The 15686-nt window shown below is 37.2% G+C and overlaps 1 protein-coding gene across 7 annotated transcripts in view; it reads right to left on the reverse strand.

Annotated features, from left to right (window-relative positions):
- The window catches only part of JAK2 (Janus kinase 2), a 145457-nt gene that overhangs the window by 104768 nt on the left and 25003 nt on the right, over positions 1-15686 (reverse strand). For 3 of the 7 annotated variants that reach the window (XM_059071817.2, XM_067041583.1, XM_067041582.1), the window contains one exon: positions 12038-12238. The exons of 2 other annotated variants lie outside the window; for them this stretch is intronic. The gene's annotated coding sequence lies outside the window, so the exon portion shown is untranslated. The remainder of the gene's footprint in view (positions 1-12037; positions 12239-15686) is intronic. 2 more of the 7 variants (XM_059071820.2, XM_059071821.2) reach the window with 1 other exon arrangement.

Raw genomic sequence — 15686 nt, forward strand, 5'->3', positions numbered from 1 at the left:
GAAAGCCTGCACGCAGCAACGAAGACCCAACACAGCCAGAAATAAAAATAATATAAATCAATTTTTTTAATTGAAAAAAAAATGAAGAGCAGAACAACTGACCTCAAAAGAAACAAAGATAATACAGGAAGAGAACTTTTTAAAAAATATTCTACTTGTTACCCTCAGAGAGATTGCAGAAGAGTTTAAAAATACAAAGAATCATTAGATGATCATCAAAAAGGAGCAGAAAATAAAACAGTTTACATTTTTTAAACAATTACATTTCAATGAAAGGTTGAATACAACTAAGGAGAACAAGTAATAATCTGGAAGACAAAGTCAAGACAAACTCCCAGTTTCCTGTATCAGAGATAGAGAGAAAGAGAGGCAAAAAACTAAGAAATGTAGAGGATCAACACAGAAAGTACAACTCTAAGAGCTCTAGATAGAGAAAGAAAAAGAACACAGTGAAGAAAAAAGTTTCTAATAAAAGAAGAAACTTAATTGGCATTAAAGATACCTCGGCTCATATTAAAAGAATCTTCTGAGAGGAGATAAAGATTAATTTTAAAAAGACTTATACTTGCACAGATCAAAGCAAAGGGTTAGAACACCAAAGACAATGGGGAAGCTAAAAGAGTTCAATTTAATTGTGACTATTCAGTTTCCACCTATCACATATAATTATGGCTGATGGAAACATACATGAATTCAGATTGATCGCTCTTTAAATTCATAAATGATAACCTCAAATGGGTCTTTAGTGCTGCTCACCTATCATTTTATACTTCCTTAGTTCATTTACTCTCATTCTAGACAACTCATATCTTTTCCTTTCTCCTCAATCACCAAAACTGCAACCCTCATTCTTAATTTCCACTTCCTACATTTCACTGAGAAATACAAGCAATCAAAAGGAAACACCTGGGCTTCCCTGGGCGCAGTGATTGAGAGTCTGCCTGACAATGCAAGGGACATGGGTTCGTGCCCAGGCCCGGGAAGATCCCACATGCCACAGAGCAGCTAGTCCCGTGAGCCATGGCTGCTGAGCCTGCGCGTCCAGAGCCTGTGCTCTGCAACGGGAGAGGCACAGAGGCCACAACAGTGAGAGGCCCCCGTACCGCCAAAAAAAAAAAAAAGAAACACCTAACAACTGATGCACATACATCCTTTTCAAATGTGGCTGAAATATTTATGAAAGTAGACCACATGGTAGGCCACAAAGCAATTATCAACAAATACTAAAGGAATCATACACTATATGATTTCCATTCAAAATATAAACAATGGAGCAAGCAACTATTTTATCTATTTAAGACCCATAATGTTGATTAAATGTTAGAGACCATGATTAAATTATGTAATTCTTTAAAATATTGAAGAAATAACAACACTGAAGAGGACCATGGAAAAATGTGAAAGTCAGCTTTATCACTACCTATTCTTTTCATTCTCTGAATCAACACTCTTTTTTAAAAATTTTACTGAAGTATAGTTGATTCACAATGTTGTGTAAATTTCTGCTGTGCAGCAAAGTGTATATCAACACTCTTAACAGTCTGATGAAAATTTTTCCAGTTACAAAGTATATTAAATTATTTTTAAGTCAATAATACTCAGTATTCTGTAAATTCGTGCTGTTTAACACTTCAACAAAAACAAACAACACTGAAAAATATGAAGATCTGCATTGAACTGATGTAAACTTATCAATGGCACTTAAATTAAAAATTTCTTATGAAAAATATGGCCACTGATAAAAATATCACAACATGTACTATTTTCCATAATGTTCTCTGATCACAATGGGATTAAACTAAAAATCAATAACAGAAAAATAATTTTTAAATCCCTATATTCAGAAATTAAGCAACATAATTTTAAATAATGCATGGGATGAAGAAAAAGTTAGAAAATACTTTAAATTCAATGATAACCAAAAAGTGAGTGAAATGCAATTAAAAAGAAAGGCTGAAAAAATTATTTAATGAGCTTTTGTTTCAACAGGCTAAGAAAAGAACAACAAATCAGCTAAGGACCACAGAAGGAAAAATATATAAGCAGAAATCAGTGAAAAGGAAAATAGACCAAAGCAATCTTTAAAAGCTGGCTTTTTAGAAGCATTAATAAACTGCTTTTAACTACTAGAAAGACTGATAAAGAAAAAAGAGAGAGAAAACATAAATTACACAAATCAGGAATTGCAATGTTGACAGCGTTACCAAAACTTAAATATTAAAAATGTTTAAGAGTACAAAAGCATTCTGCAATAAGTTTGAAAAATTCTAAGAAATTGGGCAAGTTTCTTTAGAAACACAACTTATTAAAACTGACACAGGAGGGCTTCCCTGGTGGCGCAGTGGTTGAGAGTCTGTCTGCCAATGCAAGGGACACGGGTTCGTGCCACAGTCTGGGAAGATCCCACATGCCATGGAGCAGCTGGGCCTGTGAGTCATGGCCGCTGAGCCTGCACGTCCGGAGCCTGTGCTCCGCAACGGGAGAGGCCACAACAGTGAGAGGCCCGCGTATCGCAAAAAAAAAAAACTGACACAGGAAAATATATAAAATTCTAAATTTTTAATATTTGTTAAATGAGTTGAATGTATAATTTAAAATTTTTCTACAAAGAATATTCAATGAATGCCCAGTGACATTCTTGGTGAATTTTTCCAAACATCTGATGAACAAATAAACAATGAGCTTATAAAAACTCAGTAAACAAAAATTAAAAAACATTTCTCTACACATTTTAAAAGAGCACAAACATGATACCAAAATGTAATAAGGACATGACAAGAAAATTGTGGGTAAATAACTCTCATAAAGCATATAAGAAAAAATACTTAAAAAACCAAAACAAAACAAAAACCAACAACAAAAAAACACTGGCAAATTGAATCCAGTAATTTTTAAAAGAATAATAAATCTTGACTGAGTTTGGGAATTCCCTGGTGTTCCAGTGGTTAGGGCTTGGCAGTCACTCTCACTGCCAGGACCCAGGTTCAATCCCTGGTCAGAGAACTAAGATCCTGCAAGCCATGTGGTGCAGGAAAAAACCAAAAAAACAAAAAGAATCTCGACTGAGTTATTTACAACAGAAATGCAAGGTTAACTGAACAATCAAAATTCGATCAATATAATTTACCACATTATTAGAATAAATGAGAAAAGTAACATATGATCAATTCAATAAATGCCAAAATTGTCTCTATTAAAATTATACAACAGTTCATGATAAAAACTCAGCAAACTAATAAAAATAAAAGCAAATTTCTTCATTCTGATTAACAGTAACTACAAAAGACCTAAAGTTAATTACTTAATGGCAAAATATTGATCTTGTTCTTCTTGAGTTAAAAAACTTAATATGCATGTCCAAAATCAGGACTTCTATTCAACATTGTAGTGGAGGTCCTGGCCAGTGCAATACCACAAGAAAAGGAAATTAAAAGTATAATGATTAGAAAGGAAGAAGTAAAACTATCATTATTCACACACGATATGACTGTGTATATAGAAAACTTAAAAGAATCTAAAAATTACTAAGTGGGCTTCCCTGGTCACGCAGTGGTTAAGAATCCACCTGCCAATGCAGGGGACACAGGTTTGAGCCCTGGTCTGGGAAGATCCCACATGCCGCGGAGCAACTAAGCCTGTGGGCCACAACTACTGAGCCTGCACTCTAGAGCCCATGAGCCACAACTAATGAGCCTACACACCTACAGCCTGTGCTCTGCAGCAAGAGAGGCCACCACAATGAGAAGCCTGCACACTGCAATGAAGAGTAGCCCCCATTCCCTGCAACTAAAGAAAGCCCAAGCAGCAATGAAGACCCAATACAACCAATAAATAAATAAATAAATAAAGTTCCCTTTAAAATAAAAATAAATACAAATTACTAAGTGAATGTAGTAAGGTTGCAAGATACAAAATCAATATATAAAAATCTATTGTAATACCATATATCAGAAACAATTAAAAAACGAACATTCTAAACCAATATAATTTATAACAGTAAACAATACTAAACAAAAAAAATATCTAGGAACAAATCTATTGAAATATCTACAAGAACTCTGCAATAAAAACGACTAAAACATTGTTAGAAAAAAAAAAGGCCAGAAAACCTGAATAAACATTTTACTAAAGAAGACATAGAGATGGCTAACAGGCACATGAAAAGATACTCAACATTGCTAATTATTAGAGAAATGCAAATCAAAACAATGAGATCACCTCACACCTGTCAGAATGGCTATCATCAAAAAGTCTACCAATAATAAATATTGGAGAGGATATGGAGAAAAGAAAACCCTCCTACAACGTTGGTGGGAATGTAAATTGGTGCAGCCTCTATGGAAAACAATGTGGAGTTTCCTCAAAAAACTGAAAATAGGGCTTCCCTGGTGGTGCAGTGGTTGAGAGCCCACCTGCTGATGCAGGGGACATGGGTTTGTGCCCCCGTCCGGGAAGATCCCACATGCCGCAGAGTGGCTAGGCTTGTGAGCCATGGCCACTGAGCCTGCGCGTCCGGAGCACAGGTTCCACAACAGGAGAGGCCACAACAGTGAGAGGCCCACATACCGCAAAAAAAAAAAAAAAAACCTAAAAATAGAACAACCACATGATCCAGCAATTCCACTCCTGGGTATATACTCATAAAAAACAAAGACTAATTCGAAAAGCTACATGCACCCCTACATTCACATCAACACTATTTACAACAGCCAAGATATGGAAGCAACCCAAACGCCCAGCAACAGATGAATGGATGAAAAAGATGTGGTATATATACACAATGGAATGTTACTCAGCAAGAAAAAAAAAAAATTCTGCCATTTACAGCAATGTGGACGGACCTAGAGAAAGTTATGCTTCATGAAATAAGTCAGAGAAAGACAAATACTATATGATATCACTTACACGTAGAATCTAAAAAATAATACAAATGAATATATATACAAGGAATGAACAAGGGATGTACAACAAATAGACATTTTTCTGGAATAAAGAGTCCAGAGAAAAATGTAGAATATCTTCATGACAACAGAAACTCCTCTAATTCAGTAATAAAAAAAGAGGTGGGGAACATTTGAACAGACTTAAAAAGGAGATATAAAATTGCCCAAAAGTACTTATGAATAACAGCTGAATATCACTAATCATTAGGGAAATACAAATTAAAACCAAAGATACTTTCACACACACATTAAAATGGAAACTTTTTAACAGACTAACAATACCAAATGTTTAAAAAGTTGTAGAGCAACTGGAACTCTCATTGCTGGTAGGAATGTTAAACTGAACAGTCACTTTGCAAAAATGTTCAGCACTTTCTTACAAAGTTATACATACATTCACACTATGATCCAACAATTCTACTCCTTGGTGATTTAGCTATAAAGTGCATACATTTTCCTTGCCCCTTCCTCCTTCAGGCTACCTAGAATGAAGACACAGTAGCTGAAGCTATACAATGACCATCTTGCAACCATAGGTGACCCTGAGAATGGAAGTCAGTGCAAAGGTTGGAAGACGAGAAAGAGTACAAGTAAGTAGCTTCCTGACAACCAGGGAGCCACCAAGTCCAGCATAATCTATAGTTTCAAACTTATTTTACTTCAGAGAAACATAAATCCACTATTATTTGTATATTTGGTAATATGCAGCCAAACCAAATACTAACTGATATACTTCTCCAGATATACTCTCAACTCTTCATGCAACCTAAGACATTTCAATAAATAAGTATATCTTTTCTTTGAATTGCTGCCCTTCCAGGACTCTCCTATCTTGCATTTATGCTAAATATTACTTGTATTCAAACCCAGTCAAGAAGATATGTTATCTTCAAGATCGTACAGGATTAAATCAAAAGGATTTCACACAAAAGTACATTTATTTTTTAAAAGAAATGTACTCAAAAAGGCATTCTCTCACCAGTTTCCATCCTGAGGTCTGATTTTAGCTGTTTCTGATAACAGAAGCAAAAGAAATTGCTGAAGCACAGCACAGAAATATTTACTGCAAAATCACAGAAACTAGTGAGGAAGAAGTTATGATTGGAAAATCTGTAACACGGAAAATCCTTTCCTTCTGTTCCTTTGTCCCTAACACCATTCTAGAAGACAAATGGTTGTCTTTTCCATAATCCCTCACCCTCAACTACTAACCTTAAAAAGTTCTTTGAGAATGGTTTGAGAAAAATATAAACTCTATTATTAAAGGTGTTGGGAATAATATCTGAATACAATTTCTCACTATTCATGCTCATATAGATTCTAGTCTTGCTTCTTCAATTTAAAATTAAAATGTATGGCTAAGGGGGAATCATATGGTATGTGAATAATGTCTCAATAAAACTTTTTTTTTGAGTAAACAATTACCCCAGATACCTGTTTAGTATCAAAACAACTAAACTTTTGTTGTCTTCATCTCTTTTCATTTCTACTTTAAGTCTGTCCATTTCTACCACAAATTTGGCTAGCCAAACATACTTTTCAGATCACATTTGGTCAATCATATCTAATGCAATACCTCCCTAAACTATAACCAAACATCCAAGTATGGGGACAGCCAAGAAAATTACATAACATAAATTGCACAAGGGCAGAGACAGTCCAGTTTGAGCTTCTTGTCAATGGTAATGGGAACATCATGTTTTCAACAGAAATCATGAGTGAATAAGAATTTGGATCATGAGTGAATAAGAATTTGGATCTACTTTTCAGTAACTATTGTTTGAAAAAGGTCTCAGATATGAAACAATAAAGTATTTCAGAAACTATAATAGAATATATATGGTGAAAATGACTGGGCTGTGCACTGCATACCTTGATCCCTGAGGAATCCATCCTGAATCTGAGATTTCTTACTGTGTAGGTATATAGGAAGCACCAAGACACAGAAGAAGAGTAAGCTTGAAAGGAAAGATGAATTTTAGATATTTGGAGTCAGAAGCACCTACAAGACAATCAAAAGGAAGATTTGTAGTAATCAGCTTGATATATGAGTAGTTAGGAAGGATTTCTTGATTTGGGATTTGAGAGGCTGGGTATCCAGTATTACAATTCACAGAATAGGACATACAGAACAAGGATAGTTTTGGAGGAATGATGAATTCAATTTGGCACATTATGAAATGAGTTACCTATGATATATTCAGACTGAGATATCCTATAGGCAGCTAGATTTATGAAGGCTAAGGGGAACATAATGTGCTTTTGCTACAGATTTCATAGTCATTATGCATAAAGAAGGTAGCTATAATCATAGACATATATGATGCTCAGATATAAGGTATAAGGTAGGAAGAGAAGAAGGTCATAGATCAAATCCTTGAGGTCACACATTTAAGGACTACCCAGAAATGTCAGGGATGGAGGGCATAAAGAAGAATGTAGCAAAGAACTTGAAAAGAAACAGACAGAAATAAGAGGAAAACTAGAATTAACTGTGTAAAAATTAATTGATTACTGCATTTTTCTGTGTATTTTAATAAAAATAAGGTTCCCTTAGAAAAGAAATGAAGAGCAAAGAGTTTTATGAGAAGAGTTATCAAGTATTATTTACAGGTTAAATAAGATAGAAACAGAAGAGAAAAAATTCACTGAACTTGGTAATTAAGAAGTTAGTAAAGACTACCTATAGGGAAAAGATCTGAAGGGTAAGAATGGCTTTTTATTTTCATTTGGTTTCATTATTTTGAGTTTTCTCATCTCAAGCAAGGCTTTCAACTTAGAATTGTTACCCAGAAGAATACAGGCATTCCCAAACCTTCAAAGATTCAAAGTTTACCTCAAAAGCAGCATTTAAGAAGTTACTTTCTTAAGATATAATACCAAACCAGAGGAGTAAATCCAAAGAGATGATATCAGGTCCAGAAAATAGATCTAATCCTGGAAAGTAGTAAAGTTAAGTTATATGATGAAAGCTGGGCAGCAAGCCTGAAGCACACTCAGACCCAACAGGAGCAGAGGGACTCTAGAAGAAAGATTTCAGAAAAAAGTTGAGTGTTAGACTGCTTGCTATGATTTAGTTCAGAACAAAAACAAAACACCCAGAGAGGACATTATAAAGGAAAACGTGAAAGTAAAAAAAGCAATTCTAGTGGGAGAAAACTTTACAAGAAACGGGATGAAATTATAGCATACTCCTAGGCTCTAAAACAAAAAATCCTCAATGTAATATAAGCATTGTTGTTGTTTTTCAAATTTAAAATTACCTACAAAGCACTAAAGTGTTAAGTATGGTTACTGAACAGAACATAAATGTTAGTCTTAACATAAAAGTACAAATTTTAGAGGCTGAGAGGTGAAAGCAAGGAGGAAAGCTAAACAGCAGCTTGGGAGAGAAGTGTTAACCTTAGAAATTGAGAAATCATCAAATATTGCCAATGGTTGCTGGAACAAGAAATAAAGTTACAAATATATTACCCTAGGTTACAATGATAGCTAATATAAGAAATAAAATAGTGAAATGTGTAATCTGAGGAAAAGAGGAGGAACACAGTGATTGGTATAGGTAACAAAGAGACTGAAATACCAGAAGTTAACAGAGTCAAAATGGTCTCCCTCTGGAGAAAAGGATTAAAGTTGGAAGAACAGAGCTTTTCATTGCAACTGGATAGTTGTGGATTATTAGCTCTTCTGTGTGATCTGAATTTTTAAACCAATTCAAATGAAACATCTAGGGGAAAAAAATAAGAGAGTAATTACGAAATAAGAAAATCAAGGTGGCAAGGCTATTCTTAAGGGTGAAGAGCAGAAAAGAAAAAGGATAGATAACTGCTGATAGTTAAAGATCAAAGGAGAATATAAAAATAAGCTAAAACATATTCTTGAGCTACTAGAGGGGGAAAGTAATGATAATAACCAAAGAAAGTGGTGAAAAACAAACAAAGGAACGAGGTGTTAGCCCTAGAATAGATAGAAAGGAACAAGATCAAGAGCACAGTATACAAAAAGAAAGCTAAAAACAGGAGGATATAACCAGAGTGGTATAATTAACAGTTTACAACTTCAGAGATGGACTACTGTTGTAAAGTATGGACAACACTGCAGAGTCAAAGACAGAAACTGTAAGGTGTCCTTGGGTGAGTTCTTCAACAGATAATGAAATGAACTATGATAATGTTAGGAGAACTGGTTTAAAGAAAAACTAAGTTAGATGTCAAAAATTCTCAATTAATGACATGGGAGTAGACAAGGAAAGAGTAGCAGACAACATCAGGGTAGACTGAGGATGATATAAACTGCATCATAATCATCTCAAAGGACAGGATTTTTTGTTTTTGTATTAGCGTAGTAGATGTTAAAGAAATAGCAATGTAAATACTTCCTCTAGACCCTAGGGTGGATGTAATGCAGTATCTTTAGGAAAGGCAACATTCAATGAACTTAAGAAAGCAGAAGGAAACTGATGCTACAGAAAACCCAATTTATAAGGGAATAAGGAATTTGGAAGGACCTTATAAAAAGGACTAAAGGGGAATCAGCTGAAGAAGTAAAAATAATAAGAAGACATGAATACGTAAAATATTTTCTGGCAGTATATGAGAATTCTGAACTCAGTCAAGCCTGCAAAATACCAATTTACAGGAAATGCAGAGAACAGAGGAAAACATTAAACTACACCATGAGGATATGATCAGCAAAACCTGTATTGTGGAAAACCAGAACCAACATAGTTAAAAAAGCAAAAAAGAGAAGAGATGAAGGAAACATATATCAATAGATTAAAAGAAACTGTAAAGTCACAGCTATAGACCTATTTCGATCTTAGAATTTTTAAAAAAACTATAAAAAAGAAAAAACATTTATGGTATATCAATTAGAAATTTAATTACTTGCTAAATACCTACAGACATTAAGGAATTGTGATTCCTTTATTTTTAAAAAAAGTTCCTATATTTTAGAGGTACATAAGGAAATATTAATGAAAAAAAATATGATGTCTACAATGTGCTTCAAAATAACCCAGTAGTGGGGAAAATAGATGGAACTGAATTGACCACAGGTTATAAGGACTATTGAGGCTGAGTGCTAAAAGTATGAGAGTTCATTATACTTTCTTTATCTCTACTTCTTTATGTTTAAAATTCTCCCTAACAAAAAAGTTTTTTTACAGGATGTCTGTTATATTTTATCTAGCATTTCTTAAGAAGAGTGTTTTCAGGTTATTCAATAAGGACATTTCAGAATATAAAGTCCCAGATTTTATTTTGTATTTTATAATTCACCTCTCATGCAGGTGTTAAAGAACTCTGTAAAATTTACTAAAACTATCTTTTAAAGATACTGATCTCGGGCTTCCCTGGTGGCGCAGTGGTTGAGAATCTGCCTACCGATGCAGGAGACACGGGTTCATGCCCTGGTCCGGGAAGATCCCACATGCCGCGGGGTGGCTGGGCCCGTGAGCCATGGCCACTGAGCCTGCGCTTCCAGAGCCTGCGCTCCGCAACGAGAGAGGCCACAACAGTGAGAGGCCCGCATACCGGAAAAAAAAAAAAAAAAAAAAGATACTGATCTCTAAATGCAGTAAAAATTTAATTTATTACTATTCAGACAAAAAACCAGTGTCTCTAATTAACCTTAAAAATATCCCAAACAGGATATTTTTAAGATGTTCAGTACTATCACCATTGTATTTCTAAAAAATATCTGATCAAACTTAACACTCTCCTTTACAAAACCAGTTTGAATTAATCTGCAAGAAAAAAAGCATTCTAAGAATTTATGAAAGATACCTTTTTAAACTTTTCCCTGACTATAGATACTTAAATATTTAATTTATAATCTAGTTTAAGAATTACTAGTCCCAATTCTTGTCCCTTGTCTAATCTCATCACATTGTTCAGCACATTTCTTCTTTGACTTCCTTCATCTTTAAAATGTTGATACAATCACTGTACATCATACTGAAATAATTTAAAACAATGGTTCTCACCCTGGCTATAAGTTAGAGTAACACTGGGAACTCTATAAATAACAGTGCCTGAGATCAAAGGAATGTTATGGTCTCATAGAAACTTAACAATAATTATTAGTCATGATCAAAGATACAAGGGAAAGATTAACATTCATGAAAAGAAGAACTATAAAAGAAAATAATTTCAGCAGAATATGTGGGATAATGATAAACTAGAAACAGATGAAGAGAGGAGTAGTAAATTGAAAGGTAGCACTAAGATATTCAACCAGAAAGCAACAATGATAAAGACAAAAAAAAAAAAAGAAAATATAGTTAAGAGACATGGAAAACCATCAAGGAACCTGTTTTTCAAGAGTGAAAAAAAGGTCATTTTCAGACATTTCAAAGCAATACAAAGACAGAATGTTAAACTACACACATATTCTGATTAACAGAACTATTAAAAGATACATTTTAATAAGAAGAGAATTCAGACACAAAGCACCTAAGGTACAGCAGTAAGCACCAAAATGGACAAATCAATGGTAAATGGTATTAGGTACTGACAGGTGTTTTTAAGTGAAGGGGGAAAAAAAACCTCAAGAAATACGTGAAACTGAAACTTTATATAAGAGTAAGAAGAGAGGGTGTTTGATTGCTTCTTACCTATAATAGGGTTCAGGGCAGGCCACCCCCAAATATGCCATTTTAGCATACTGATTATTTCGAATTAAAGTTACTTAAACAGCTGGTATAAGAAGAACATTCTGACCCACCTTTGTTTCTTTAAAACAGGAAATAAATCTCCCATGTGAAAGTATCCTCTGTACACTAGGAGGATAGAAGGCATCCTTATCACCAGAGACAGGGAATTCAAGGTTGAGAAAGCTATATAAACTCAGTTACTTCATTAATTTGCTACCCCAAGCCCAAATCCCTTTGTTGTCCCAAAACTTCACAAATAATTGTTTCTTTGTCTAAAAGGGTATATCAACAGCCTTTTTTGGTCATTTCTTAGGTCCTGTATCTATGGGACCTCCATATGTATCAAATAAAATTTGTTTTTCTCCTGTTAATCTGTCTTGAGCCAATTTCATTATTAGATCAGCCAAAAGAACCAAGAGAAGTAGAGGGGAAATTTTACCTTCCTCAACAGTTTTGGCATAGTCAGTAGGATCTTCATTTGCTGGAAAACTGCCTGTTCCCAGGACTGCTGAAGCTGAGAAATCCTGGAACCTCTGATAAGAGCTTGCAGCAGGTAAGAATTCTTACCATGTCCGCCTTCTGGATCTCTGTCTGTAGGGTTCCAGTGAAAGCAAAAGTGGTGACAGCCCTTTTCTTCTTTCTAAATTTAGATTAACAGAAGAAAATATTTGTGTAACAAGTTTCTTTGGCATAGAAACTCCAGTAAATTTAATAAGAGTACTTTTGGTTTTTATTGATTCTTTTCCTCCCAGAGATGGTCACCATTTTTGTCTCTGTTGTGTCATTTGTACTAAGGAGGAAAATCCACAGGCTAGAACATAGGCATAAGCCCTATAAGCCTGCTGTTTGAACCAGATTTCACAGACTAGTGAGTTCAGTTCTCATCAGACCAGTATTTGTTTAGACAAACTCTGCTGTGGGTTCCCTATGTAAAAAACAGATGAGGTTTTTCACTTCACCTTGTTCTACACCCTGAGAGCTTGGCTTTGTGTCCAGTGAAAATATTCTCTCTGATCTCTACCATCTGAAAGGTACACTTGCCAGTGTGTACCAAGGTGACCAATCAAACATACTGGGGTACTGAGACATGAAGTCACAAGCAGCACTCTGTCCAGCAGTGTGAGATCTCAGGGTAATCTGTCATAAGGGGTCCCAGTCCATAAGGGGCCTCTGTCATCTAACCTTTGTTGTTTTGTTAGTGCTGGAAAAGTCCCATTCCAGTAACACCCACCTAGTGTTACAGTTTAGCAGGTCTGTAATAGGAGGTGTCTCACATTCTTGGGGAAACCAGATATACAGTTTTCACTACACAATTGTTACACCTATGCAACAAAGGACTTTGCTTTCTTAGACTATCTTTGGGGTATGAACTTTCTGGATAATGTGAGAGCTGCAACTCTTGCCCTCTCTTTGGGGACACCTCTTGCATCCATCGTTAAGCCATAAAAATGCTTATTTATGGTTTAAGCTGCTATTAAGAAGATCCTACTTGTCAATGCCCAGACACTAGATCCTTTGAATTGGAAAAACTTCTAAGTTTTCTCATCTTAACTGTCTTATTGGTACCTATGGAAAGACCAAAGTTAAAAGCAGATACAAAGAAATATAATGACTAGCCTTAGGTACTCCTTTAACGAGATAAAAGAACAGCAATTAAACTCAGAACAAAATTAAAAATCAAATCTGGCATAAATCTCCCTTCTCCCTCTTACACACCTCTGGTCGCCAACTCTATCCCTGACCCTCTGGAAGATCATTTGGGTCTATGGGGCAATGGTCTAAATACCACCCCTCATGGAGGAAAGAGATAGCCAGAACCTCTCCCAGGACCGCCTGCAAATGACCAGGAAATGACTCAGCTAGAGGCTAATATTCAAGGCATGATAGGAATGATATTAGAGGATTTCTCCCCTACAGTGAATTGGACTAAGGTCATATTATGCACTAAGAAGTAAAAATTTAAATAGTAATTACCTGAGAGTTCTGGTAAGAGGCAAATACACTCCAAAACTCCCAAGAGAAAACTTGCATTCTTTCTCTGTCCCTTAAAGATGTAAACCTTACTATATCTTTGGAATGTAAATATCCCAGAAGGTGTACAAAACAATGCCCAAACTCACCTGAGACTACAGAGAGAAAGAGGCCTTTTTAAAATACAAACTGCTAAAAGAGTTATCTTGCCCAAACTCTAGAACACAGCCTCCTTAAGATCACTTGTCAAGAACAAATACAGGCAGCTCAGGAGAAGATGGCGGAAGAGTAAGACGCAGAGATCACCTTCCTCCCCACAGATACATCAGAAATACATCTACACGTGGGACTGCTCCTATAGAACACCCACTGAACGCTGGCAGAAGACCTCAGACCTCCCAAAAGGCAAGAAACTCCCCACGTACCTGGGTAGGGCAAAAGAAAAAAGAATAAACAGAGACAAAAGAATAGGGACGGGACCTGCACCAGTGGGAGGGAGCTGTGAAGGAGGAAAGGTTCCCACACACTAGAAGCCCCTTCGCGGGCGGAGACTGCGGGTGGCAGACGGGGAGCTTCGGAGCCGCAGAGGAGATCGCAGAAACAGGGTGCGGAAGGCAAAGCGGAGAGATTCCCGCAGAGGATCGGTGCCGATCAGCACTCACCAGCCCAAGAGGCTTGTCTGCTCACCCACCGGGTTGGGCGGGGGAAGCCGAGAGAGGACTGGGGTTGGCTGTGTGAACACAGCCTGAGGGGGTTAGTGCACCACGGCAAGTCTGGAGCTGCCAAAGAGGCAACAGACCTTTTCTTCCCTCTTTGCTTCCTGGGGCGCGAGGAGAGGGAATTAAGCGGCTGATTAAGAGAGCTCCAGAGACAGGCAGGGAGCTGCCGAAGAGAAAAGAGACTTTTTCTTGCCTCTTTGCTTCCTGGTGCAAGAGGAGAAGGAATTAAGCGCGCCATGTGAAGGAGCTCCAGAAACAGGTGCGAGCCGCAGCTATCAGTGCAGACACCAGAGACGGGCATGAGATGCTAAGGCTGCGGCTGCCGCCACCAAAAAGCGTGTGTGCGAGCACAGGTCACTCTCCACATCTCCACTCCTGGGAACCTGTGCAGCCCGCCACTGCCAAGGTCCTGTGATCCAGGAACAACTTCGCCGGGAGAACGCACGGCGCACCTCAGGCTGGTGCAACGTCACGCCAGCCTCTGCCACCACAGGCTCGCCCCACATCCGTACCCCTCCCCCCCCACGGCCTGAGTAAGCCAGAACCCCCGAATCAGCTGCTCCTTTAACCTCGTCCTGTCTGAGCGAACAGCAGACGCCCCCGGGGTGACCTACGCGCAGAGGCGGGGCCAAGTCCAAAGCTGAAACCCAGGAGCTGTGCAGACAAAGAGGAGAGGGGGAGATCTCTCCCAGCAGCCTCAGAAGCAGCGGATTAAAGCTCCACAATCAACTTCAAGTGCCCTGCATCTGTGGAATACCTGAATAGGCAGCAAATCATCCCAAGTTGAGGAGGTGGACTTTGGGAGCAAGATATATTATTTTTTTCCCCCTTTTCTCTTTTTGTGAGTGCGTATGTGTGTGCTTCTGTGTGAGATTTTTTCTGTATAGCTCTGCTTTCACCATTTGTCCTAGGGTTCTGACCGTCCTGTTTTTGTTTTTTTTTTTTAACTTCAAAAAATTTTTCTTCTTAATAATTATTTCTTATTTTAATAACTTTATTTTATCCTACTTTATTTTCTTTCTTTTTTCCTTTCTCCCTTCCTTCCTTCCTTTTCTTTCTTTCCTTTCTATTTATTCTCTCTTTTATTCTGAGCCGTGTGGATTAAAGGCTCTTGGTGCTCCAGCCAGGCGTCAGGGCTGTCTCTGAGGTGGGAGAACCAACTTCAGGACACTGGTCCACAAGAGACCTCCCAGCTCCACGTAATATCAAATGGTAAATATCTCCCAGAGATCTACATCTCAACACCAAGACCCAGCTTCACTCAACGACCAGCAAGCTACAATGCTGGACACCCTATGCCCAGCAACTAGCAACACAGGAACACAGCCCCATCCATTAGCAGAGAGGCTGCCTAAAATCATAATAAGGCTACAGACACCCCAAAACACACCACCAGAC

This window comes from Kogia breviceps, chromosome 8, assembly GCF_026419965.1.
Source record: "Kogia breviceps isolate mKogBre1 chromosome 8, mKogBre1 haplotype 1, whole genome shotgun sequence".
NCBI classification, from domain to species: domain Eukaryota; kingdom Metazoa; phylum Chordata; class Mammalia; order Artiodactyla; family Physeteridae; genus Kogia; species Kogia breviceps.